This window comes from Jaculus jaculus, chromosome 6 (assembly GCF_020740685.1).
Source record: "Jaculus jaculus isolate mJacJac1 chromosome 6, mJacJac1.mat.Y.cur, whole genome shotgun sequence".
NCBI classification, from domain to species: domain Eukaryota; kingdom Metazoa; phylum Chordata; class Mammalia; order Rodentia; family Dipodidae; genus Jaculus; species Jaculus jaculus.
Genome location: NC_059107.1, coordinates 85,163,809 through 85,191,783, shown reverse-complemented (window position 1 = coordinate 85,191,783; position 27,975 = coordinate 85,163,809). Strand labels below are relative to the sequence as shown.

Sequence of the window (27,975 nt, the reverse complement as noted above, 5' to 3'; positions counted from 1 at the left end):
AAACCTGTAACAGATCATTGTCAGTGAACTCACCCAATCACAGAAAGATAATCATTGCATAGTCTTGCTCATCTACAGCACCTACCCTGAATCTACCCATGATGCCAACATACCCAGCAAGCATCTTGAGGACCAGACAATAGGGTGTGTGGGGAGGGAGGGGAGGGAAAGGGAGGGGTTGGTGGACACATATCTGGACCCAAACTGTAATGGTACCATAAAACTCTACGTCCTAAAAGACAGACCAAATGGTAGAACCTTCACCAGGCCCTTAGAGGGAACATCTGAGTCATAAGGCACTGAAGAGGTTATGATGAAGGTTGATCTTAATCTTCTATTGCTTCTCTTTTTCTCTCTCTCCTTCTTCTCTTTAACTATTTTATATTACTTATCTTGTTCTTCCTTCTCCTCATGGGCACTGATCTGTAACTCCCAGTATCAGCAGGTGGCTATCATCCACAATGAGCTTTTGATCAGAGAGACCTACAAGGTTTCCTAAAAGAATGACAGATTTTTGTCAGAGTACTTGATGACCCACCAAAGGTTAGTGGTAAGACCCTACTACTGGAGGCACCATAGGCAGTTGACATATAAGTTGGAATGACATTGCTCAAGCTGGAAGAGAGTCAGTCCCCAGACAGTCAGCATGTCTAGCACCAGAAGTTGATACATGGGCGACTGGGTGAAAATGACCAATATCTGTCCAAGCAACTCAAGGTCTAACCTATTTAGCAGCAAATAATCTGTCTTGATGCTCACACAAGTGCAATAGTGGCACACAGCTATGGTGGGAAACCAAATGCTCTTGATTTGGCTAACTGATGTGCTCAGTGGAATGGGACTCATAGCTGGACCTGGGAAAAAGTCAGAACCACATTCAAACATGAGCCTGCTCTCCATTATCAAGCTTCTACCAATCATGGGCTACAAGAGGGCCTACACCTACTAAATTCTCTCTAAAAAAATAATGGTTATCCCATTTATCTGGTGCTAGCTTTAGTCTCTGTTGGAGAATCTGCTTCTCTTTATCAGATTGATGCAGATCCTAAGGAGAGAACCACCCCATTATACTTAAAAAGGGCCAGAGCTGGAAGTAAGAATAATTGGTGAAACAAGCAGGTGTGCTGTTTTCTTGGTGAACCTGGTATCAGCACAAAGGTGAAGGAGATCAACACAGAGAATAGTCAACCCCTGCCAAATCAGATATCTAGAGACACAGAGACACCAAAGACCTTATCAGTGATGCAGAACTAAAATGAACCCAACATGGCTCAGGGAAATTTGGGAAAGAGGGGGCGGAAAGAATGTCAGAACCATACATGATACACAGAGACATTTCCTCCTTCCCGTAACTGATGGCTAACCCCATAATGCATGACCCATATACCCCAACAAGGAGAGTCCCTATGGAGGGGGAGGATAGGGAGGAGGCTAACAATGATACCAACTTGACTGTATTCACTGAGTACAAAACTTATTAATAAAAAAATGTGTTTTCAAATACTATGGCTGTGTGCAATTAGAAAGAATTATTAATAATTTTATAAATAATAGTTTTATTATTCACTTTGTAGTGTAATCACTTATCACCCTGATTGTATATTATGTCAATGATATCCAATGATAAGCCAGACATGCTTTAAGAGTTGCAAATCCAAGTGATGCTGTAGCTTAAGTTTGCACTAAATTTGAATGTTCAAGTTCCAATATGTCATAATTTGAGATAGTGATTAATCACTCCAGAAAGATTTTAGTTTAAACTTGTAAATAGTAACTATTTCACTATGTTTAATCTTTTAAAGATATTACCTGTATCAGGCATGGTGTCAGTTGCTATGGGCATAAGTATAGGTAAAAATCCCAGAGCCTTTGCTCCTAGGATATTGAATATTCACTACCTGAAGGTATCTGACTCCATATAACCCTTGAAACTGGCCAGCTTGGCCATTAATCAACATGACTGACAGCTAAAAGTGAGATTCAGAGGGCAACATCTGTTGAAATCATTTTTTTCCAGGCTTCTGCTCTTGCTCTTGGCTCTAAGGATTTCAAATGTCTGGCTCACATTCTTGGATTCCAAGGCTGCTTCTGTACTCCTGTCTATCTGGGACCTTTGCATTTGAGCATATTGGATTTCAGCTTTTCATTGATCTCTGCATTCTCCTTGTCTCTGACACCTTGAAGCAGTTTCTAGTTCTGGCTTTAGGAATCTGAAGGACAGATTCGTCCCAACCAGTCACCTCACTTAGAAAATAGGGTTCAGATACCCAAGGAGGTGAAATGTAGACATATAATACAACAAAACAAATAGCACAGTATTCCTGAAAACATTGTACAAATTCTTTGATGGTGATGTAAGCAGTACTGCAAAGTGTGACCTCCATCAACTTCCTGCCCTATGGCTACATATCTGTATCTTCACTCTGTCAGTTTTTCTTTCATCCTACAAATATTTATTATGCAACACTCCTGTCCTGCCCACACTCTTTACTTCTCATCTTACAGATATATCCCCTGCTGTTTCAGAACACCAGAGCTTTGGAGAAGCCATATAAAGCAGTGATTATGCATGTGAAGTTAATCAGCCTGGGTCCAAATCCTGGCCCACATTCCATCATCTTAGCTTTTTGATCCATAAAAATGGGTAAAGTCATAACATACCTTCCAAAGGTGTTAACTTTAACACAAATAATGAATTGTAGCTCTTCCCAATATCTAGAATAACTACATAAATAAAGTGCATAACTATTAGTGATGTCACTAATCCATCTTTTTATCTGTTATCAGACTTTTAAAATTTTGCTATATTTTCAATCTTCCTTGACTAGTTCATTCCAATTCATATAGCCTGTAAATATATGTTCATGTCTCGTATAAATAAAAATCTTCAGTACTACAACTCTGTTCCCTGACCATTTTTCTATCTTTTAAAATCCAAATACTCAGCGTCATGGACTCTTACCAGTTTCATTCCTCCCATGCAGTTCACTTTCTTGCTCTCTACACTTAGGCAGCTAGTCCTTACCAGTAACCCTACCAATGACCAAATCTCAAGGTAATCTTGTTCCTCATTTGAATGGCCCAGCCTTCCTTAATCCTTTCTTCCCTGGACCTTGGCTCACCCTCGTTCTTCTGTTATACCTTTAACCATTTCTTGTTAGTCATTGTGTGCGTTTCTTTCACTTAGGTGAACTGGCTGTAAAGTTATGCCATTACTAAGTTCTCAGCATATCCTTTGTCTTTTCACTCTTTTCACACTACAGTTGCTTTACCAAGAACTCTACTATGCCCATCTTCATGTTGATCAAGAAACTTAGTTTCTTGCCTCAAATCCACATTTCTTCTATAGAGTGACTCTTTCCAAACTGAAAATATAATGCACTTTATGTTACTCAAATCAGAGAAAAGGGGAAGTAAAAACAGAGTATATCATCATTATCTAAATAATATTTCTTCTTTGCAAAACACAAAACTCCAGTCTCATCATCAGAAAAGTGTCAGACATTTTCAAATAAAAGGGAATTCTGTAGTAGTATATTTGGCCAGAATGCCTCAAAATGATTAAAATCATCAAAAATAAGATTTGAGAAAAATGTTAAAATGCAGAGTCACCAGAGGCAATTGACAACTGTAATGTGGTGTTATGGATAGTTATTAGGCAAATATTTAGGAAATGTAAATTATGATAGACTTTAATTAATTAACAATCATGTATCTATTAGCATTGGTCCATTACATTTAGCAGATGTGTCATTCTAATATAAGATGTTAATAATAAGAAAAACTGCCAAGACTAAGCACGTGTAAATCTAAACTGCTTAGAAATGATGTCTGTTAATTAGAAATAGTCTCTCTCTTTCTCCCTATCCTGTTCTCTCATCCTTTTTTGGAAGAGTCTTTCTGTCTTTTAAATTCTTCTCCAAATATAGGAGCAGGGTGATGTTTCATGTGTGACCTGAAATACTCTTTTTCTTGTTCACTGCATTTCTTCTTTCTTGTGAATAACACCTTCTACTGAAAGGTCTGGAGTTCTTACTGGGGCACTGATGCCAGTGCTGGCTTCCAAGGCTTGAGGCACCAATGTCCTTGCAAAGCAGCCAGTACCTTGAGTTCTGCCAAATCCACTAACTTCACTGCTGCTGACTTGATCATAGTGTCCAAGATCTGAGATCCCGTGGGAGTCCTATGAACTGGTCTTTTCATTTCTTTGCTTACTATTATAGTCTTTCAAGGGATTCAGGCACCCCCACCCCGCCCCAAGGGCCTACAGCTCCCAAAAGCTATCTAGACACGTTTGAATCCAGGGGAGAAAGCTCCACAGGTTCAAATTCTACTAAAATAACAATGTTGTTCTCTTAAAATTCTTCAATGGCTTTTCCCATGTCTTGACCTCATAAGGCCCACCCATATTTGACTTCAGTACTCCAGGTTCTCCATCCACAAATATTTTTTAAAATTCCTAGCCCAGCAACATCAAATTGCTCTAAAGAGCCATATTTTATTAATTTACAGGCTTCTTGTGACTCCATGCTTTACTCATGATGTCTCAAGTATGTCACCTTTTCTCATCATAACCGCTAAGTTGACACTATCTTTCTGTATCTCTACCACTGCAACATTATATTGTCATCCCTTGATGTTTGATAAATCATCCTAACATTTAATCTTATAAAACAAGAAATGAGGGCTGGAAAGATGGCTTAGTAGTTAAGATACATGCCAGCAAAGCCAAAGCACCCAGGGTTGATTCTCCAATACCCATGTAAAACCAGATATACAAGATGGCACATGTGTCTTCAGTTTGTTTACAGTGGCTAGAGGCCCTGGATCACACACTCTCTCTCCACCTCTTTATCTCAGATAAGATTTTATATGTGATATATATGTATATTATATATATATGTGACATATATATGTGTGTGTGTATGTGTGTAATATTAAAAAAATATCATTATCAATTTGTGGGATCAGATTCCAGGAGCAGATTAATGGGCAAAGGTGCTGGACTATGGCTTTATGATGGCTTACAACAGGGGAGGAGATACTTAAATTTCATAGCTTCATACAGGCTGGTGGAAGCAGACTTCATTTTATGTACTATTAACCCACATATCTTTCTCAGTTTTTCTTATGTGGGTCTCTTACCTCCAATATGTTAGCTGAATTCCACTGGAGCAAGAAATAGAAGAATAGGAGGTAAGAGGAAAGCCCAAAGCTTCAATGTAATTTTAGAAGAGATATCCCATCACTTTTGCTGCATTCTATTTGTTCAAAGTGAGGCCCACATTCAAGTGGAGGAGATAATACAAGGGCATGAATACCAGGAAGCTGGGAATCATTGGGAGTGCTTTGTGGCTGCCCCATGGAAGCCAATAAACACCCATCCATAACTAGTTCATATGTCAGGACCAATGATGCTATACACATGCATCAATATAGTATAAAGAGATTTATTGTTGGGAACATCAGAGCTGGCACAAAAGCAAATCCAGAATGTCTCAAGAGACAAGAGAAGCCAGTGCCTTTGGGATTTATTGTGATGAGGATTCCCACGGAAATGTGGTTTGGATGCTTTGAATTTCTGCACCAGCACCAAGGGTTGGAAGTCTAAGGACATCTTATCTTATCCTGAACATGTGAGGCAGAAGTGCAAGAAAGAGGGTAGGACATGAAGGTGACAAAGCTCCGTATTATAGGGGCTATTTAATTAATTATTTTAATATTTATTAATTTATTTATGTCTGTGTGTATTGGCATGCCAGGGCCTCTTGCTGTTGCAAATGAATACCTATCTGGCTTTACATGGCTGGCTGGAGAACTGAATCCTGGCCAGTAGGCTTTGAGAATAAGCATCTTTGACCATGGAGCCATCTCCCCAGTCACTATAGGGGCTATGTTAGAGGCTGCTTAGCATTTCTAGCACAAATTGTTAATTGTTTGTCTTTAATAGAGTAGGTCAAATCTTTATGAGGTAATAGTTTGTGGCCACTTTGCTCTTCTGAAAAGATTAGTGTATTTCCTATGAGAATGGTTTTGATTTCTATAAACTATGTGGCCTCTTCTGTTGTCATTCTCTCCTCTATATTCATCCATTTTACTTTACACCATAGGTCCCTCACAAGAAGGCAGAGAGAAACTGGACCTGTTCTCTCAGAATTCCAGAACTGTGTACAAAATAAGCCATTTTCTTTATAAATTACTAAAATTTAGGTATTTAGCAACAGAGAAACAGACCAACAATACAATACATTTTATTCCTATAGCAACAGAAATAAACCAAGGCACTCCTATTTATAATAAAGACCAACAGTGGCTAGTGTAGTAGACACAGGCAGCAGAACAAAGAGATGCTCCTTAGCCAGAGCTTGGAAGCCTCTGTAGGTGCTCTCAAGTACAGTGTAAGAATCATGCATGGAACTTGTCTCCAAGGATTTCTAGAATATTGGAGCTGTCAGTAATTCAGACTCACCTGAATATTTTAGCCAGCTATCTTTTTAATGCCAGTATTTTCCTCAGATCTTTTACATAACATTAGGTATATTTTCAGTAGTGAATGATTAATAGGAACACAAAGTAATAGCATGTTATTTAGAATTCAGTAACTCCTTTGTGTGAACTTATTCTTGCTAATGGCAACAATGGCAAACATTTGCAGAAAATACTGCCACGTATGGGTGCATAGTAGCAGCACTGTTGAACTGTAAATCTTTCTTACCTGATCTTTCCATGGCTATGAACTCATTGGTTAGAAACTGATGTGGTCCAAAGCAAATATTTAGAATATTTTTTCTTTTGTTTGTTTGTTTATTGAGACAGGCTTTCATGTGGCCAAAATTTCAAATACTTTTAAGTATTAGAATTATAGGTGGAATGAATCTTTTTACATGAGTTACTCAAGGTTCACAGAGTTTCAAGTGGAAAGTAAAACCTAGAAATTTGGACAGTAAATCAAATAGTATCAACCCCAAATAGCTAAAATAACAAATATCAATGAACACAATGACAGATGAGATAAAAACATTTATGTTTTGTGGTATGACACATCAATTTTTCTGTGCTAAAGGTACTCAGACTTTGATTTTTATGGCACATTTGAAATATGCTGGGCTCTATATTGCTAGTGATATTTAAAAAATCTATCCATGATTTAAATTATATAAAACAAACAGTGCAGTGTTTAGAATCTGTAAATGATGGGTTCTGCTCATCCAGATGCTCCAACACTTGGCAGCATGGTTTAGTTTCTTTTGAATTTTTTTTTTCTTTAAAAAAAAAGGAGGAGTAGGGAAAATGAAAGCCAGAATGGTTTGGCAGTATGAGGAACTGAGGTCAGAGGGTAGACTTTTGAGAGGCTGAGCTTGTGTGCAGATGGCTTCGCTCTGTCCACTCAGCTGGAGGAGTGCATTTGAAGTGGCATAATAATTAGGCTCAAACATTTACCCACAGTGTGCCCTTCAAAGGCAAAACTTGCCTTGAACCTCAGGGTAATTCATTTCAATGGTTTTTAGACCAATGTAATATATAGCTATAGATGAGAAATCCCAAGAGACCTGGTTTTCTCCCTCTTGAGAGATAATACTCCATGTTTCCTGAGCAGTCAGACTTTGGATGAAAACAACTGTCCTTTAAGTTTATGTCAGTTATATATCTTTCATGATTAAACTAATAATATCAAAATTATGGAATAAAATGATGAGACTATTATTATTATTATTATTATTATTATTATAAACTAGTATAGGCTTTCTGCACCCAACACATACTATCAGAAGGCTGAACATTTAAGTTATTACATGTAGATTCTATATTCTATGTTACTTGGTTCAAATGATAGAAACAAGGAAAAATAAGAACATTGAACAATTAAAACACTCAGTGATATCACTTCTTTCATTAAACATATCAGTTTCTCTTGTTTTTTTTTCAGTGAGTTTATAATCCATATAAATTTGATTATTCCTATGAACTGAATGATTATATGATATTGCCTTTATAATAAAGTTAACACATAGTCTTACAGATCAGGCATGTCATATTGTCTCTTTAAACATTTCACATATAACACAGCCATTTGCTGACACTTGAGCATTTTAGAAACACACAAGAGGAGGCAAGGTTATGTTCTGGCATGGAGCCATGATCTTTTATTTTCTTAGCAACATTTTATTTCCCCGAGCTCTGAAAGAAGTGACAGGTTATTTTGTCTGTAATGGTGGTTATTTTCAACTTCAAAAACTTTTCTGTGATCTTAAAACCTTATAATTTGTTCACAGTTACAAGTTAATACAAGTGCCGAGAAGCATCTGTATGTAATTTTAGCTAAGAGATATAGCGGGTATTTCAGTCCTTCTAAACTTATTTTATTAGACGTGCATTGTCTAGAAGTCTGCTGCCAGCATGTAGTTAATTGAAGTTCAAACTAGCAGTGGGAATGTAGACATTCATTCTACTGTGTCATCAACACTGTTCTACAGAGAACTCCAAAGACAGAGAGAGATAAGGTTTGAGACTCTGTGTGCCAGGCCTACTATGCCAGACACTATATCACTTAAGTCTGAAGAAATCTCATCTGATTTTTGACAGGGCACCCTGTGTTCCTTTTGTTTGGTGTTGCCAGGATTTGCCTTCATTGGGCCTGTGCTTCTGAGGCAGTGACCCACCCTCTCCTGCTTCTCTTCTCTCTTATCTTTCAGGGATTTCCCTAAATTTTGGCTGGAGCTCTCTGGAGAAGGCGTGCTTAATACCAGAGAGTCTGTTAGGATAATAATAACTAAAACCAAACAAACAAACAAACAAACAAACACCTGTGGGCAGTATTCTTCTTCAGCTTTCCTCCAAAAATACAGACATTAATTAACTCTGCCTTTATGTAAGAAAAAAGGAAATTCCATGAACCATGGACTATTCTGTTAGAAGAGGGGTAAGAAATTTTTAAAAGAATCACTTTAAGGAAAAAGGCATACCAATTCAGTGTTTGTTGAGGAACAAGTTATTTTTAAAAATAGAGTTAGGAAGTATCAAATTCTGTGGTAAAGACAACTCAATTAGAGTCTACTGTTTACATGACCTGAGGGAAAATATGGAATCTCAGTTTAAAGATTGCAAATTGGAGGGCTGGAGAGATGGCTTAGCGGTTAAGCGCTGGCCTGTGAAGCCTAAGGACCCCGGTTCGAGGCTCGGTTCCCCAGGTCCCACGTTAGCCAGATGCACAAGGGGGCGCACGCGTCTGGAGTTCGTTTGCAGAGGCTGGAAGCCCTGGCGCGCCCATTCTCTCTCTCCCTCTATCTGTCTTTCTCTCTGTGTCTGTCGCTCTCAAATAAATAAATAAATAAAAATTTAAAAAAAAAAAAAATAAAGATTGCAAATTGGAGAAAAATGATAGGAATTGTATTCATTTTCCAAAAAATTCCTGTCTGCATTATTATATCCATTCTTTATATTTTCCATTGTGTCCATCTGTTAAAAAAAAAACATGATTAAACAAGCTAATTAGGTAAAGCCTAGGATATGAAACTGCATCCTTGGTACTTACGTGTGAAACCAGGGACTCCATTATTTTACATGTAAGGTTCTCACTATCTGGAAATAAAGACTGAGTTTGTGGTGCTTTGTAGTGGCAGCAGAAGACCGGCAGAGAGAAGTGTAAAACAACGTCTCTGTTATCTGTTTCCAATTCTTGCAGTGCAAAGCTGGAATCCAGAAAATTTGCCGCCTTGAATAATTCAACTTCCAAATCTGTCCGTGGTTCAAGACAATTTTGATTTGTTTTTTTTTTTTCAACATTATTCTTTGCCTTATTTTCATCTAAGTTTTTTCCTCCCCTCCATTTTAGGTTTGTTAATTTTAAGAAGCAGTGTGGAAATTTTCTTTAGAAATATTAAACAAAAACAGGACAAAGAAAGATGTATGAAAAAATATAAATCAACTTCCAAAATAAGGAGAAATCATGAAGAAAATTGCAAAACTTTCTGGATTTATGATGACTTTAGTACCCCACTCTGATATTCTAGGGAAGCCATGCAGCTCATATCTTGGCTGGAATCTCCTTTGCAGATAACAAGCTTGACAAGTTTAAGTATTTATAGTGGGATTCTAGGGTGTTGCTGAAAGCAATGCAGCTGACAGCATGTGGAGTGTGAGACTAGAAACTTTGTGATTGTCATGCACGGAGGTAGAGTGGAAATGAGCAGTTAGAACTGGGCTGGAGAGATGGCTTAGTGGTTAAGCGCTTGCCTGTGAAGCCTAAGGACCCTGGTCTGAGGCTCGATTCCCCAGGACCCACCTTAGCCAGATGCACAAGGGGGCGCATGCGTCTGGAGTTCGTTTGCAGTGGCTGGAAGCCCTGGTGTGCCCATTCTCTCTCTCTCTCTCCCCCTCCTTCTCTCTGTTGCTCTCAAATAAATAAATAAAAGCAAACAAACAAACAAAACTTTAAATTGGGCAGCCTGAAGAGGCTGGATTGGCCAGATGACGGTGAGAATTCATTGGTATCTTCTCAATACAGGTTTTATGATGGATATCTATGATTTCTTTGACTAAGAAAATATTTTTCACAGTATGCAAAAAAAGTGTTCATTAAAAGTATAAACAAAAATGCTCAAATTATTATCTTCCTAATAAACTTCTTTTTCCCTCTCTCACTGTTTCTGCTTCTTTGTGTGTGTCTCTGTTGGTCTCTCTTTCTCTCTCTTCTACTTGTCTTTTCTAGCCTTTAAACTTCATTGTCTTCTTCAAACTGTGTGACTTCCATGATGCAGAACATGGCTGAGGGTAGTAGTCTCCAGGTTATAAATATGACAACTTCATGACTCTGAGGAAAGGGAGAGCTTCTCCTGCTTCTGTAGGTACCACTTCCTTTGAATAAGTAATTAATCAAGATAGACTCTTTGATATCACAACCTATTGCAAAAACAGTAAGACACTCTGATTAGCTGGTTCAGGTGACTATATATGGCAACTGTGCTAGTATAAAAGGTTCAACAGAGAGAAGCAGTTACCTGAGAAATGCAGTGTAAGAAAGGGGGGAAGGGAGTGTTTAGCAGAGGACAATATAGATGTCCCATTCCATGTAAAACTGAGGATATGGTGGGAGAATGAGAACTGCTGATATGGTAAAATGTAAGATCAGAAAACTTTTATAGAAAAATGATCATTCATTTACTCAATAAGACTTTGTGTTAGCTTTCTACTGCTGTGACAAAATGTCTGAGAGAACGAAATGATAAGGAGTAAAGGTTGACTTTGACTCTCAATTTCGGAAGTTTCAGTCCTTGCTCACTTGAACACATTGTTCTTGGGCCTGTAGAAGGCAGAACATCCTGGTGGAAGCACATGGTGAAAAAACCTGCTCATCTCATGATGATCATCTTCCAACAGTGCCAACAGGTGGGGACCAAGCTTCGTGACTGAACATTTGCAAGACACTGAATACCCAAACAGTAACAAAGAGTTAATAAGTGTCTACAACTGAATCTTTATATGCTGGTTCTCCTGTGGTGGGATATAGAGGTGAAAAGTATGTGAAACTCTGATCTAAACCCTTTCCTCTGCTAGAGTGATTTGCACATGGACTTTTCTGTGATTTTACATTACCACCACCCCTGAATCCACACATGGTTGTTTCTGATAGTTTGGATGAATTTTGAAATTTTCCCAAGGAAATGACTTTTTATTTTGCCTTCAATGAAGTAGTTTAACCAACTCTCAAATAGCATTCCTTATAGAATGCTGCTGTTAGTAAAGTCTTTATTAAGCTCAATTTCTGAACATTTTTCAACAGAGTCTCTAAGCCATCATGGAGACTGGGGTTGCTCACCATTGTCTTCTCTAGTTTCATCTCTGGTACACTTCTGCTATCATCCAGGACTGATGCCTAGTACCTCCACATAGACTTCTCACGACCTGGTTAGTCCTGGACTTGGCTTTGGGCTTCAGTCATAGCTTTCAAGCTGACTTTTCTAGAAGCATACATGTCATTTTTGTTTTTCTTGGTAAGTCCGAAATGTAGTGGATTTATGCTAGGGTTTTGCCTTGCACCCCTGCTACATGACTATAATAAGAAGCAGAATGAAATGAGATCAAAACCAAAAGAATACAAAACAGGTCAAAGGAATACAGATGAGGGCCTAACTGATTCCACCTGAGGAGTCAGGTAATGTTAAAGAAGAGATGATATTGGTGCTTAGCTTTGAAAGACAGGTTGGTTTTATTTTATTTTATTTTCATGCTGAAGTGGTTTATTATAACTTTTATGCACGAAAAAAGCATTTGGTAATCAAAATTAATCCCTCCCCACAAACACAGACATGAATAAGCACAGTTCAGACTTTGGTTTTTAACCACTAAAGGCCTCAGAGGAATAGGAGACCCTGGTTGGTTTTAGATTGGGGGCATGGAAGCATTTCCAATGGAGAGATTGGCATATGACAGATTCCATGGGGAAAAAAAAAGCACTTGATCACAGAATTTAGAAGACCAAAATGTATTTTAAAGACCCTTTAAAAAACTTCCCCTTCATAGTGGTTTGTGGTACTTTGAACCTGTGTCCCCCATAGACTTGAGTCTCTAGCAACATGACTAGAGTAGGTGTCACTTGGGTTGGATCCTTAGGGTCAAGCCCTAAGGTGTGTTTGAGGGCAGAGATGATTTCCAGCTCAAAGGTGGGCAGAGTAGTTTGAACTCTTTGTGTGTGTGTGTGGGGGGGGGGTTCCTCCTGCTTGTTGTGGCTCCCTGCTGCTGATTGTCAGTTTTGTTTGTTGCTTCTGCTATTTGCTGGCTGGTGATGGCATCTCTGCACTTGGATGTGTGGCAGCAGCTTCTTCCTCCACTGATGGGACTCCCTGGGTCTGTGACCTTGAAATGATCCTTTTCTCCCCTAACCTGTGCCTGGGTTGGATGTTCATCCCAATATTAAACTGACTACAGCATGGTATATTGCTAAAAATATATTGGAGATATTGGAAAGTGATTAAAGAGAAAGGATAATTGAGTGTCATCCATGAAAGCTTGAGAGTTTAGTCTTACTTGGGGAGATAAAAGGTAAGAAGGAAGGGCCAGAGTAATAAGCAATATATTTGTTTTTTAAAATTATTTAAATTATTTATTTGAGGGGGCATGCCAGTCACTGCAAATGAACTCCAGACATACACACCTCCTTGTGCATCTGGCTTTATGTGGGTACTGGGGAATTAAACCTGGGTCCTTAGGCTTTACAGGCAAATGCCTCAACCACTAAGCAATTCCTGCAGCCTCAGCAATATGTTTTATAAAGTATTCACTGCAGTATGTATGTGGAATGAAGAACAGCTAGACTTCATCATAAGGATATCTGCTACGAAACTGCTACAAATGATGGGGTAACAGCTTCTGGAGTAGGACCAGTTCAAAGGGAGTCAATCATTCTGGACGCCAGGGAAGCAAGAGACTCTTTGATGCTGTTTTTCCTTTCTGGCTACTGGGGTTTCCTGAGAGGCATATGTTACAGTGCTGTTCCTTCTCTGTTCCAGACTTTTCTATGACTCCCTCTGAGTCCCTTTCCTTGATACTAGCAACCAAAGACAGCTGCATCTACTTCCAGACATCTTCAGCTGAAAAATCACACACCTGGACTCTGCCTGCACCTCCCCTCAACCTCCAGGGCTTCTTAATGTTCTCTCATGGGTTTCCATACTTTGTTTTGACATTAACCCTGGATGAGCCATAGTTGCTGAAGCCCAGGAAACATCAAGGTCAGGATTGAGAGCCCATCTTTCCCCATGGGTTTGCCACTCCCTCTCAAGTCTGAGATTCCCCAAGATGGAAAATGGATCCAGTCTTTAAACTAGGGTTGAAGTATATCCATTGAGTTAATGAATTGTGGGGTGAAAATTTAAATACAAAAAATTAATATATCAGGGCTTCTGGCTTTTTAAGAATGGATGAGATTGCCACAATTCCAAGTGTTCAGCCTTGGCACATAAAAATCAGTCCAGAATGTGATTTATTATGAATGCTAATCCTTGTTCTGGTTTTTAGCATTGGGTCCATGAATCCTGAGTGAAGCCTGTGGACTTTGTATTTGTACTAACTAGGTTTCCTGAGGTTGCTACTGTCAGTTGGTTACTGCTCCCTTACTGCTAAGACACAAGTTAAATACAGTGATTTCCTTTTAGCCAGACTGTCTGCCTCTCTTGTAAATTCTAGTAAAGAAAGTGATGAATGGTAATAATACATATGTCCAAGGCGATTTGTTAGCATTTAATTTTCTTTCCCACTACACTGATGTGGTAATAGACACAATATTCTTTTATTTTCATAGTAAAGAAATGGTTAATTTAACATTGATTTCAGTCAACGTTTATCAAATCTGCTCTGTATTTGACATACTTGGCTTTGTTAGAGCCTTGTGATACAATGTAAGGATATACTCTTGGCCTCCATTAAACTGATAGTGATATTATCCAGAAATTTGAAAAAAATATTTGGAGATTTTAGCATTCATGAATTGACATTGGTCTTAAGAATCTATAAAATGATATGCAATTTCCATTAGATGGATTTACCTTAGGACAACTTAAAAGACCATTTATTTTACTAAGTTTTAATTTTGTTTCCTGTGTTAAAGAGTGAAACCATCACCATGATGGAGATGTAAGTTACCCTCAGGGACACCTTACAGCTTTTTGTCATTGTTCAATCCCTGCCCTTCACTTCTTCCATCTGCGGTGAATCACAGATTACTTTAGTCCACCTTGATTACTATATCTTCTCTAATGATACAGTGTTATTTTTCTTTGGACTGGTTTCTTTCCTTATTCTTTGTTATGACAAAACCTCTGCTCATGAGCTCTCATAACTGAACATTTTTTAAGTGTACTATTTAAAAAAAATAAATTTCTTTATTTTATAGAGAAAGGGAAGAGAGGGAGAGGGAAAGGGAAAGAGAGAAAGAGAGATGCATGCACCCCCTTGTGCATCTGGCTAATGTGGGTCCTGGGGAATCGAACTTGAGTCTTTTGCTTTGCAGGCAAACACCTTAACAGTTAACCCATCCCTCCAAGATGAGATTGCTGGATCTATTTAATTTTTGGAGGAATCTCTATACTTTTTCTCATGACTGCCACATACTTTATATTTGTAACAATAAGGCTCAAAAGGTAAGATTTACCCAGCTGGGTATGTCTCTTTCTACCCAAGATCCAGCCCTTCGTTGATTTCTGGGATGCTAACTTAGCTCCTTTTATTCTTTGAATCTTCAGCTGTAAGCTTTCCACTGACTCTGTGACTCCATTCCATTAGGTTTAAGACACCTCTGTTTATACACTGTTTACAAACACAACCATATGTCCCTCAGCAACACCTCTGTCATCATAAATTAGTTACTTGAAAGGGTTGTCTGTGCAGTCACCTCTTCCTTGCCATCTGGTCCGTTTTCACTGCACTTCATTTCCACACCAGTGGCTCCACCAAGATCACCCGTGATTTCCTTTTTGTGAAATCCAAGTGACACTGTTTATTTCACATTTTATTTGACCTATTTTCCTTCTTCCTTGACCACTCCTGTCTTTTAGAAATACTTTGGTTCTTAATCTAATTTTGACTTACATTTAAATATCCTTTCCTACTTCTGTAAAGCACGATCTTAGAAGGACCCACATGTGATGTGTAAGTATATACAACAATATTTGCACAATGATGAAGTTCTTTGGCATAGTTCTCAGATGAAATAACCTAATAACACATTTGCTTGAACACATTCTTTTCATTAAGTAGTGCCACACATACCTTTTTAAAAATTTATTTTTGCAAAAAGCATGCACTTTTAAATAAAGCATATATTTGGTTTCCATTTATGTGAGCAAGAGTATCCAATAATGTAGAGACTGGTTTTCTATTTCATTTCAGATTTTTAAATCATTAATACCTAAAGAATTCTTCTTATATGTACGTGTGTGCAATTTAAACAAAAGTAGTCAGACTGTATAAGTTATTTTCCTACAAAATACTTCAAAATTATATAATGAACATTTTTATTTCTCATATGTCATTGATTTGAGCTCCACAGAGAACCTTTTGATTCCAGAATAAACTTTCAGTTTCTAGTTTATTCCTTATCGTGTTTCATCCAGAAACAATCTAATAATTTTATGCCCTTAAAGAATCCTGCTGAATACACAGGGCCAGAAACATTATAAGAGCAAGAGGATGGGGAGGAGTGCTGCACAACACTGTCTTCTGGATATGACATGGCCACTGCAATCATGAAGTCATAGCATCGTGTTTATCTGCACAAGATTAGCCCCATCAACATGAGGAACTCATGAGGTCCCACTTTATCATGAGGTGGGTATGGAAATAATTTTCTCCAGTGGACAGTGGAGTAATCACTGGTAGATCTCTCTCTCTCTCTCTCTCTCTCTCTCTCACACACACACACACACACACACACACACATACACACACACAGTAGAGGGATTAAAATTGGGAAGAAGAAAGAGTTCAGTAGGATGTGGACAAGATGGCAGTGGGGGCTGAATATGAACAAAATAAACTGTATATATGTTTGAAATTGTCAAAAAATAAACAAAAGAAATTATCCAGTTTAATGATGTTATTTCATAAGTATGAAAACAAATTGAGACATTGAGATCCAAAGATATTTGCCATTGGTTCCCCTGGTGTCCTGATGCCTTGAGTATCACTCTAATTAGTTCATATATATATTATTAAATTATTTATTTATTTATTTGAGAGCGACAGACACAGAGAGAAAGACAGATAGAGGGAGAGAGAGAGAATGGGCGAGCCAGGGCTTCCAGCCTCTGCAAACGAACTCCAGACGCGTGCGCCCCCTTGTGCATCTGGCTAATGTGGGACCTGGGGAACCGAGCCTTGAACCGGGGTCCTTAGGCTTCACAGGCAAGCACTTAACCGCTAAGCCAACTCTCCAGCCCAGTTCATATTTTTTTTTAAATATATGCCTATAGATTCTGAAAAATAGGACTAATATTAAAATAAAATGGCTTGGATGAATTTATGCCTGATGTTGCATTCTCTGGAACAAAGATATTTACATGGCTATTTGCAAACACATCTTCAGAGTCTTAAATATAAACCATTCAATCATCATCATGTTAGCTTGATGGATTTCCAGGCACCTCCCCAGCAAGAAGAGCATTGTAATTTTAGCTCTTCCCATTGTATCCAGAGTTTTGTAACTTAAACCAAACAGTAAAAGGGACAGAGTGAGGGAGGGAGGAAGGGAGTGAGGGAGGAAGGGAGGGAGGGAAGGAGGGAGGGAGGGAGGGAGGAAGGGAGAGAGAGAGAGAAAGAGAAAGATTCTTTTCTTTGGAATGATGATGCTGTCTTTTCTTGGCTTGCTAAAAAGGCTCTTTGCCTCATTTTCACACCTCATCTCAGTGTCATTCCACTTTACCTGGTATTCAGTAATGTCACTAGGGTAAACTCCAAGACAGACATCTGTGTGTTCTGCCATTATTTTCTAGAAAAAAGAAAAAAAAATGGAAACAACTCTGCTGGTTAAATGTCACATAGTATAAATTTTCTATTTAATAACTCCTTAAAATAAAGTTATCACTGTTTTCTCTAAATATAGTATATCTTTTCTTAGTGTTGAATTGAAATAAATCTTAGATGTACTAACTCTTGTGACCTTTCCAGTCCCTAGTACAGTGCCAGAATTTCATTTCACTGACACAATGAAATGCAGAATATATTAATGATCAAGTAGTTTGTCTACAAAACCATTTTATTTATGTAGAACTTAGACCATGAAATTAAATTTTAAAAATTATTTCAGAAGTAAGATAGATGCCTTGAATAATTCCAATATAAAGGTCATTTAGGGCTAGAGAGATGGCTCACTGGTTAAGGCACTTGCCTCCAAAGTCTAACAACCCAGTACCCACCTAAAGCCAGTTGCACAAAGTGCCACATGCATTTGGAGTTTGTTTGTAGTAGCTGGGGTCCTCGTGCACCATTCTCTTTGTTTCTCTTCTCTCTATCTTTGTCTGTTTGCAAAGGAGCCTATATCTGGGACTGGGAACCAGGTCAGCATTCTATGGAGACAAAGATTATGCACTCCATTGTCAAGCTTCCACTAGTCTTTGGCTAAAACAGGATTATATACATCAAAATCTCCCTAAACTAATAACATTTATCCAATATAACCTATTCTAACTTCACTCTCCATTGGAGAATTTTTTTTTTCTTTTTTTGAAGGTAATGAATCCTGAGGAAATAAACCACCCTTCATAGCTCAGCCAAGGTCCAGGTGAAACCACAGAGGAATTAGGGAGACCAGCAAAAGTGCTACTTTGATGTTGAGCCTGACAGTCAGTGCCAGGCTGAAGGAGACAGATGCTGAGGTCACTCAACACTTACCAAAGCAGAAATCCAGAGGCTGCTAAGAGCTCATCACTGAATTAAACTTACAACCCAACCACCAAGGCTCAAAGAATTTTGTAGAACAGGGGGGCAGACAGATTGTAAGAGCCATAGATTGGGATGTCATGTCCAGAGGCATGGCTTCCTCCCCACCAATAACTGACTGCTGCTCCCATGGAGAATACCAGCAACTCCACTGAGGAGGGCCCCTTGTGGAATGGGGGCAGGAAGGAGGGAGAAGAATATACCAACACATGATGTATCTATACAAAGTATGTTCTTAATAAAAATAAAAAATATTAAAAGAAAATAAAACAAAACAGAACTTTTTTTGGGGGGGGGTTTCGAGGTAGGGTCTCACTCTAGTCCAGGCTGACCTGAAATTCACTATGGAGTCTCAGGGTGGCCTCAAACTCACGGCAATCCTCCTACCTCTACCTCCCGAGTGTTGGGATTAAAGGCGTGTGCCATGACGCCAAGCTTACAAACAAACATTTAACTCAAGAAATATAACAAAAGAAAATGAAAATCCCATCAGAAAATTGGCTTTAGAACAGAGTTCAGTTCTAAAATACAAATGGCTAATACATATTTTTAAAGTGTTCAATATCTTTAGTTATCAGGGAAATGCAGATTAAAATTACTTTAAGATTCCATCCTACACAGGTTAAAATGGCTGTCATCAAGAAAACTCATGACCAGATTTAATGCAATACCAATAAAAATACCAACATTTTTGTTCACAGAGATAGAAAAAATGATCTCAAAATTTATATGCAATGGCAGAAGGCCTTGGATATCCAAACATATCCTCAGCAAAAGAAATACCTCTGGAGCTATCACCATACCTGATCTATCTACAGCTATATTACAAAGCCATAGTAACAAAAACAATATGGTATTGGCATAAAAACAGGATTATACACCAATGAAACAAAATAGAGGATCCAGACTTGGGTCAAATAACTACAGTTACTTGATATTTGACAAAGGCCCTAACAATGTAGACTGGAAAAAAAGACAGCAACGTCAACAAATGGTACTGGACAAATTGGATAACCATATGCAGGAAAATGAAACTTGATGCACATATCTCAGCATGCACAAAAATCAAGTCCATATGGATCAAAGACCTTAATATAAGGCTGGAAACTGCTACTGCTGGAAGAAAAAAGAAAAAAAAAACAGGTGGAACTTTCCACAATTTAGGAGTGGGAAAAGACTTCCTGAACAAAACCCCAGTAGCTCAGGAACTTAAACAATCACTTAACCATTGGGATCTCATAAGCTGAAAAGTTTTTTCACAGACAGACATACCATAAGTAGAGCCAACAGACTACCCACAGAATGGGAGAAAATTTTTTCCAGCTATACAACTGAGAGAGGCCTAATTTCTAGACTCTACAAAGAACTCAAAAACCTAAACAATAAAGAAACCCAAACAAACCAGTCACAAAGTGGTGCACAAAACTGAACAGCAAGTTCTCAGAGAAAGAAATACAAATGGCAAACACCCACTTAAGAAAATGTTCAACATCTCTACCCATCAGGGAAATGCAAATTTAAATAATTATAAGATTCTACCTTACCCCAGTAAGGATAGCAAACATTAAAAAAAAAAAATCAAATGAAAACAAGTGTTGGTGAGGATCTGGAGAAACAGGAACACTCATTCACTGTTGGTGGGAATGTAAGATGGTACAACCACTAAGGAAAGTAATATGGAGAGTAATATGGCTTGTAAAAATGTTGATTGTATAGTTGCCAATAGACCCAGTTATTCCCTTACTGGGCATTTACCCTAAAAGCTCCATGCCTCAGTTCAGATATATTTGCTCAACCATGTTTATAGCTGCTCCATTCATAATAGTTAAGAAGTGGAATCCACGCAGATGTCCATCATTAGGCAAATTGATAAACAAGTTGTGGTATATCTTTCTACATGATAGAATTCTACACAGCAGTAAGAAAAAATGACACAATAAAATTTGTAGAATAATGGTCGAACTTGGAACACATCATTCTCAGCAAACTCATCCAATCACAGAAAGACAATCATCACATATTTTCACTCATCTGTGGCTCCTAACCTGGATGTGCCCAAAATGCTGACATACCTAACAGGCATCGTGAGGACCAGACAATGGCAGGGGACGGGGGGACAAATCTAGCCCAAATGGAAATGGTACCATAAAATCCTATAACCTGAAAGACAAACTAAAAGGTTGAACCTTCATCAGGTCCTTAGAGGGAATCAAAGGGCCCTGGAAAGGGTATGATGAAAGCTAATCTTAATCTCCTGATTCTCTCTCTCTTTCTCTTTTCCCTTTCTCTTTTTTATTACTTATCTTTTTCTTCCTTCTTTTCCCTTGGCACTGACCTGTAACTCCTAGTACCAGGATGCAGTTCACATCCACAATGAGCTGTTGATCAGAGAGACCTACAAGGTTTCCCAAACAAAGACAGACTTCTGCCAGAGCACTTGATTACCCACCAAAGGTTAAAGGTAGGACCCTACTGCCAAAGACACCATATGCTGTCAGTAGGGAACATAGAGAGACCTGACAGGAATCTGGAAGAGAGCCAGTCCCCAGGCAGCTGCCAGAAGGTGCTATATGAGCTACTGGGGGAAAATGGCCAACAACTGTCCAGGCAACTTGTGGTCCTGATATGACGTTCACCAAAGTGCAATAGTGGCATACAGCCATGGTGGGTAACTAAATTCTATTGGATAGGCTCAGTGGAATGGAACCCATAGCTGGGACTGGGAAACAAGTCAGAACCATATCCAAAAAATGACCCCACTCTCTATTATCAAGTTCCCACCAATCTTGGGATACAAGAGGGTCTAAACCTAGTAAATTCTCTCTAAACTAATAATGGTTATCCCATTTATCTGGGTGCTGACTTCACTCTCCATTGGAGAATTTGCTTTTCTTTTTCAGATGGACACAAAACCTGAGGAGAGACTCAGCTTATTGTGCCTCACCAGTGTCCCAGCTGAATCCATAGAGTAACTGGGGAAATGAGCAAGAGTGCTGCTTTCTTAGTGAACCTGGTGTCAGCACAATGGTGAAGGAGATAGACACAGAGAACACTCAACTCCTACCAAACCAGAGATCCAGAGACACAGAGGCTCACAAGACCACATGACGGAAGTAGACCTGAAATAAACCCAACATGGCTCAGGGAAATTTATGGAAGAGGGGGCTGAAAGATTGTTAGAGCCACAAGTTGGGTCATTACACAGAGAGACATTGCCTCTTTCGTATAACTGATGGCAATGCACAACTCACAATACCAATGAGGACAACCAGCATGCCCAAAAAGGAGGTGCCCTTTGGGGTGGGGAGGACAGGGATGAGGGTAAGGATGGTACCAACTGTGCTGTTTACACACTGAGCATGTATGTAACTAATAAAAAAGAATACTAATGGCAACAAATGCTGGCAAGGGCATAGGGAAAGGGGGGCCCTTATTCACTGTCAGTAGGAGTGAAAATTGGTACAGCTGTTAGGAAAAATCATTGTGGCAGTTTTCCTAAAAGCTTTAAATAGAAGTACCATATGACCCAGCTATACCACTCATGAGCATATATCCTAAGGATATTAGAGACACTTTAATTCAGAGATAGATGATTAGCTGTGTTTATTGCTTCTCTTTTCACAGGAGATAGGAAATAGAACCAGACTAGATGTCCATTAACTGATAAATGGACTATATGGACTGAAGATGTGGTACATATACACAGTGGAGTTTTATTCAGTTATAAAAGGAAAATAAAATTATGAAGCTTTTAGGAAATTAAAATACTGAGTGAGGTAACCCAGTTTAATAAAGGACAATAGTGCATGTTTTCACTTATATTCACAGCCTTGCTTCAAATTTTTAGATATGTATGTAAGTTGAAGTTAGAGTCAGTAGAAACTGGAAAGCCAGACATGGGCCATTAAAGATTGGGACAGAGAAGGAGAGGAGGACTTTAGGGGAGTAGAGTCAGCACACCCCTATGATATAAATATAGAGGGGCTAAATACTGGATGTGGAAAAGGACAGGGTCAAGGAAATGAAGAATACAAGGTAGGAGGAGTTAACTGAAACTAAAGACAAACAGAAGCCTACTTTTGTTAATTTAAATGTATAGCTGAGAAAAATGGATGAAATGGAAATATCTCACATGGGTGGATAATGTTGTTCCCAGAAATGACAGGTTGTTAAAGGAAAATCCTACTGCCAGGAGAGAGATTCTTCCTATGGAGTTGTTAGAGAGGTCTCTGAAGCTCCCAAAGCAATACTTTCTATTGCCAACGCTCTTGGTTGCCCATCACGGAGCCTGTTGCTGAAAATGCCATATGGAGGAACCAAAATGGGAACTTACCTAGAAGCCTCCTCCCTGATGGCAAGCTGTCAGAATACTGGAAGGTGCTATATAGGATGAACCAAACAAGATGTAACCACTGGAACAATGGTGAAATGAGTGTTATAGGGTAATCAAATACTATCTGATTGGATTTGAAACCTGCTCCCTGGAAAGAAACAAGTGCCTGGTATGGAAAACCTGGTCAATAGCCCATGCCTCGTAAGACCATAAACACTAGGAAAGTAGCTACTGTTTGGCTAAATAGATATGTTGTGCCCATCAAATTGCCCTCTAAATACTTATGTTTATATCCATAGATTCGTGCTGATCTCACTTTTGGTCAGTGAAACTTATTTTGCAGGTGGTAATGACTAATAAGGAGACCCAATAATTGTCAAAGTGATAAGAATTGGTGGCTGTGGAGTGTTCATTGCTAAATGAGACATGTATATTACCCCTGGAAAGGTTCACCGGAAAATGTGGAAAAGGAGGTTGAAAGAATGCAAGCATTAGAGGATGGGTAAGAGTGCTGTGGATCTGGTCATGATATAGTATTTGCATTCATGACCTCACAGTGATTGTTGTAACCTGCACGAAACAACACAATATTGGGCTCATCAACATTCCCTCAGGGATGGTAGAGCACGGGGCCTCCACCCTACCTTGAGGAGTTTGGGCAGTTAATAATGGCCGGGAGAGGGAGAGAAACTTTCTGCAATTGCATAGTCACTGGTAGGATCCACATGCTCCAGTAAATAATTGCCAACTCATGCTCATGCAGTAAGTCCTAATTAAAGTCCTTGAGTCATACTCACACATAAGGAAACAAAAAGATAGCAAAGTAGAAGAGGGATTAGTTGGGAGAAAGAAAGCTTTCAAGAGAAGAGGGATGGAGAAAGGGTTCAAGAGAAAATAACAGGAGGTGACTATGATCAAAATACATTGTATACATTCATAAAAATTGTCAATAACAATAAATTTCAAAATGGAGTATTTGCATGCAATTGTGTAGAAAAAATTATTTCCTTGTGAGGGATTTGTCTCTTCACTTTTACTGAACTACTAATGTCACTTTGTATAGAAAGTGAGTTGATGTCTTCAGTGTGAATGGTGCCACAAGAAATACTACTATGAGGGTAGGATCCACCTATGGAAGGGAAATGTGTTTTTCTTTCTGAGCCTGGGTTACCTCAATTAATATAGGGTATTACCTACATCCAGTTCCATTCATTTTTCTTTAGAGCTGCATATAATTCCATTGTCTATGTGTGTCACATGTACATTATTCATTTATTAGTTGATAGAGATATATGTTGATTCCATCTCCTACATATTGTGAGTACAGCAGCAGTGAACATGAATGAGCAAGTGTCTCTTTAGTAGTGCAGAGTCTTTAGGGCATATGCCCAGGAATTACAGAGCTATGTTATATGGTAGTTCTATTTGCAAGGTTTTGAGAACCCTCCACAATGATTTTTACAGTGCCTATACCAATTTTCATCCCTAGCAACAGTGATAAGGGTCCCCTTCTCTGCATACCCTTGCCAACATTTGTTGTCATTTTTGTTAATGTTAGTAATGATGACTGGAGTGAGAGACACTTTCAAAGTACTTTTGATTTGTATTATGGCTAGGTATTTTAAATACTTTACAAAAATATTTATAGATCATTTGTATTTTTTCCTTAAAGAATTCTCTGTTGAAGTCCCTAGCTCATTTTTTGACTGGGTTGTTTTCTTGATGCTTAGTTTTTTTTTTTGAATTCTTTGTATATTGTCAATATTAATCCTCTGTCACATGTATACAGGTGACAAAGATTTTCTCCTATTCTGTAGGCGTCCTCTTCTGTAGGTTTTATTTGCTGTACAGAAATCTTTCGATTTTAAAGAGGTCATGGTAAGGGAGGTCTTAAGGGGGTGATCTTAGAACACATGAGATGAGAAAGTAGAGGGAGGAATGCTGGGTCATTGAAAAGTTTAAGTAGGGGATGGGAACAGGTAGATAGGGACAGAAGAAGGTGGTGGGAGGGCTAACCAAACTAATGATGTATAGATAAGCACTATGGAAACCTGTTACTTTAAAAGCCAATTAAAGATATAATTTAATAAAGAAACAGCAAATATAGTTTGAACTGAAGTATCCTGTATGGGTGAATAATGCTGTTCTCAACAACCATAGGTCATTAAGCAAAAACCCTAGCACCATATGTAGGAGACCTCCCTATGAGATGTTGGTTACAGAGGGCACAGATGTCCCCAACCAATACAGGCCATTGCCATTACCCTTAGTTGCCCACCAGACTAGATAAAATTCTGTTGTTTCTAAAGTGTTTTGGACATAAATCTTTGTTAGACACATGTATTACAAATAATTTATATCATACATTTCAGTCTCTTGACAACATATTTGCACCATTCTTAATTTTTGTGATTCTATATATCATTTTTTGTTTGATATTTTAGAAATAAACTCTTTGTCATGAAGTCATGTGCCACTTAGTGACAGATATGTCCCAAGAAATGCATTGTTAGGTGATTTTTCCACGATTTCAAGTATCATGGAGCATGCCTACAGAAACACAGATGGCATACTCTACAACACTCAAAAGCTAATGTACAATCTTTTAAAAAATATTTTATTTATTTATTTGACAGAGAGAATGATAAAGAGGCAGATAGACAAATGCAGGGGGTGGGGAGATAATGAGGGAGAAAGAAGCAGATAGAGAGAGAATGGGCACACCAAGACCTATATTCCTACAGAAACACCGATGGTATAGCCTATAACACTCAAAAGCTACAGTATAATCTTTCTAAAAATATTTTATTTATTTGAGAAAGAATGAGAAAGAGGCAGGTAAAGAGAGAGAGAATGGGCACATCAAGGACTCTAGCCCAATGCAAATGAACTCCAGACACATGTGCCACCTTATACATCTGGCTTTATGTGAATATTGGGGAATTGAACCTTGGTCCTTTAGTTTTGCAGGCAAATGCCTCAACCAGTAAGCTTTCTCCAACTCCATATAGTATAATTTTAAGGGACTGTCATTACATATGAGGTCAGTCACAGAGAGACATCACTTTATGGCACATGACTGTATACAAGTACGATTAATTTCCTCTATATTCATCACTCTCCTAATGTTGTCTTTTGTTGCAAAGAAGTTCACAGCTTTACTGTAATTTATTTAACTACTTCTGAATCATCCCTGAATTCTTTTAAAGAAAATTTTGCTGACCACAAGCTTCAATATCATCTTATTTTTCTTTAATGGCTTTGTATCTTACATATTTTGATAAAAAAATCAACTATAATTGTTTGGGTGTATGATGTCAAGTAGGAAATTGTATTTTAACCATAAACTTAAATAATTCATATTCACATCTAGCCAAGAATGGTGACTGCTTAACTGTGCCACACATCCTTGGGAAATAAAGGCAAGGCATTAAGGGTTCACTGGGTCTTTTAGGGGACAGAAATCTCTAATAGATTGCCAGTGGAAGGGCACAGAGGGAAAAAAAAGGAATCACTGATTCCCTTGCTCATGGGTAGCCCACCAGTCCCTCAACCCCCCAAGCAGCTGTTGTACCCACAGTCTCAGTTTCAGGATACTCCTGCACTTACTGTAGGAAAGGGGACCCAGGCCAACATACTTCCACTTGCCTCACTGGTTAGGGGCAATTGCCCTGCTACCCTGGCCCATGTATGACCTTGGGCAGGCTCTGCCCACTGGCCCACTGGAGCTCAGGCTCCATTGGTCCATTTGTCCACCACACGAACACCACCAATCCCCCTTGTGCAAGCTTAGCCAGCCCTGCCAATTTGCCCACTTACTGCTCTGGAAGGGAATTATGGGATACCCTTAAATGTCTCAATATCCAGATCACTGGAATACCAGAAGGAGAAGAAATTCAGACCAAAGGCCATGGAGAACTTATTCAACAAAATAAACAAAGAAAACTTTCCAACTCTCTCAAAAGAAAGGACTATCAAGATACAAGAAGCTAACAAAACTCCAAACAGATTGGACCAAAGGAGAAACTCTACAAGACATATTGTCATTAAGACTCTAAACATTGACACCAAAGAGAAAATCCTAAAAACAGATAGGGAAAAATAGCACATCACTTTTAAAGGTAACGCCATCAGAATTACTTCAGACTTCTCAATGGAAACCCTGAAAGCCAGATGGGCCTGGAATGAAACACTGCAAAGTCTAAGAACCTATGGCTTCCAACCCAAACTACTTTATCCAGCAAAAGTATCCCTCATAATAGATGGTGAAAGAAAAACTTTCCATGACAAAACTCAGGTTTACTATTATATGAACACAAAACCAAACCTACAGAAAGTATTTCAGGAAATTCTCCACAAAGAAGAATCAAATAATCAACCTCAAATACCTACAAGAAACAGATCACAATAACCAAACTCAGAGTAGGCACAAAAAATTTCAAAGTCCATGAAAACACCAAAACCACATATACCAACACAATATGTCAGGGATCAAATCAATTCTCACAGTCATTATTCTAATATCAATGGCTTAATTCACCCATCAAGACACATGAGCTAACAGGATGGGTCAGAAAATTAGACCCCTCAATGTGTTGTTAAGAAACCCATCTCATCACTAAAGACAGACACCTTCTTAGGGTGAAAGGATGGAAAACAATATTCCAAACAGGAATAAGGAATAAGCAGGCATAGCTATATTAATATTGGATAAAATAGATGTCAAACCAAAAAAAAAAATCAAAACAGGAAAAGAAGGCCACTTCCTACTTATCAAAGGAATGATCCATCCAGAGGATATTACAATTATAAATCTGTATGCACCAAACACAGGAGCACCACAGTTCATAAAGCAAAACCTACTTGACAATAAAACAGAAATAACCACTAACACCACCATAGTTGGGGACTTCAATACACCATTATTAGTAATAGACACATCATCCAAACAGAAACTCAACAGGGAAGTAAGAGAGCTCAACAAAGCCATAGATGACTTAGACCTAACAGACATCTACAGAACATTCCATCCCAGATCCACAGACTACACATTCTACTCAGCAGCCCATGGAACATTCTCTAAAGTAGATCATATACTAGACTAGGTCACAAAGCCTGCCTCCATATATTTAGGAAGATTGACATAATTCCCTGCATGATATCAGATCACAATGCTATATTGCTAGAAATTAATAACAATAGACCCACCAAGA

At 38.5% G+C, this 27,975-nt stretch overlaps 1 long non-coding RNA gene across 1 annotated transcript in view; it reads right to left on the bottom strand.

Annotated features, from left to right (window-relative positions):
• The window catches only part of LOC123461697, a 55,849-nt gene that overhangs the window by 21,760 nt on the left and 6,114 nt on the right, over positions 1 to 27,975 (bottom strand). The window contains exon 2 of the long non-coding RNA XR_006637802.1: positions 17,414 to 17,479. This is a non-coding gene — a long non-coding RNA (uncharacterized LOC123461697). The remainder of the gene's footprint in view (positions 1 to 17,413; positions 17,480 to 27,975) is intronic.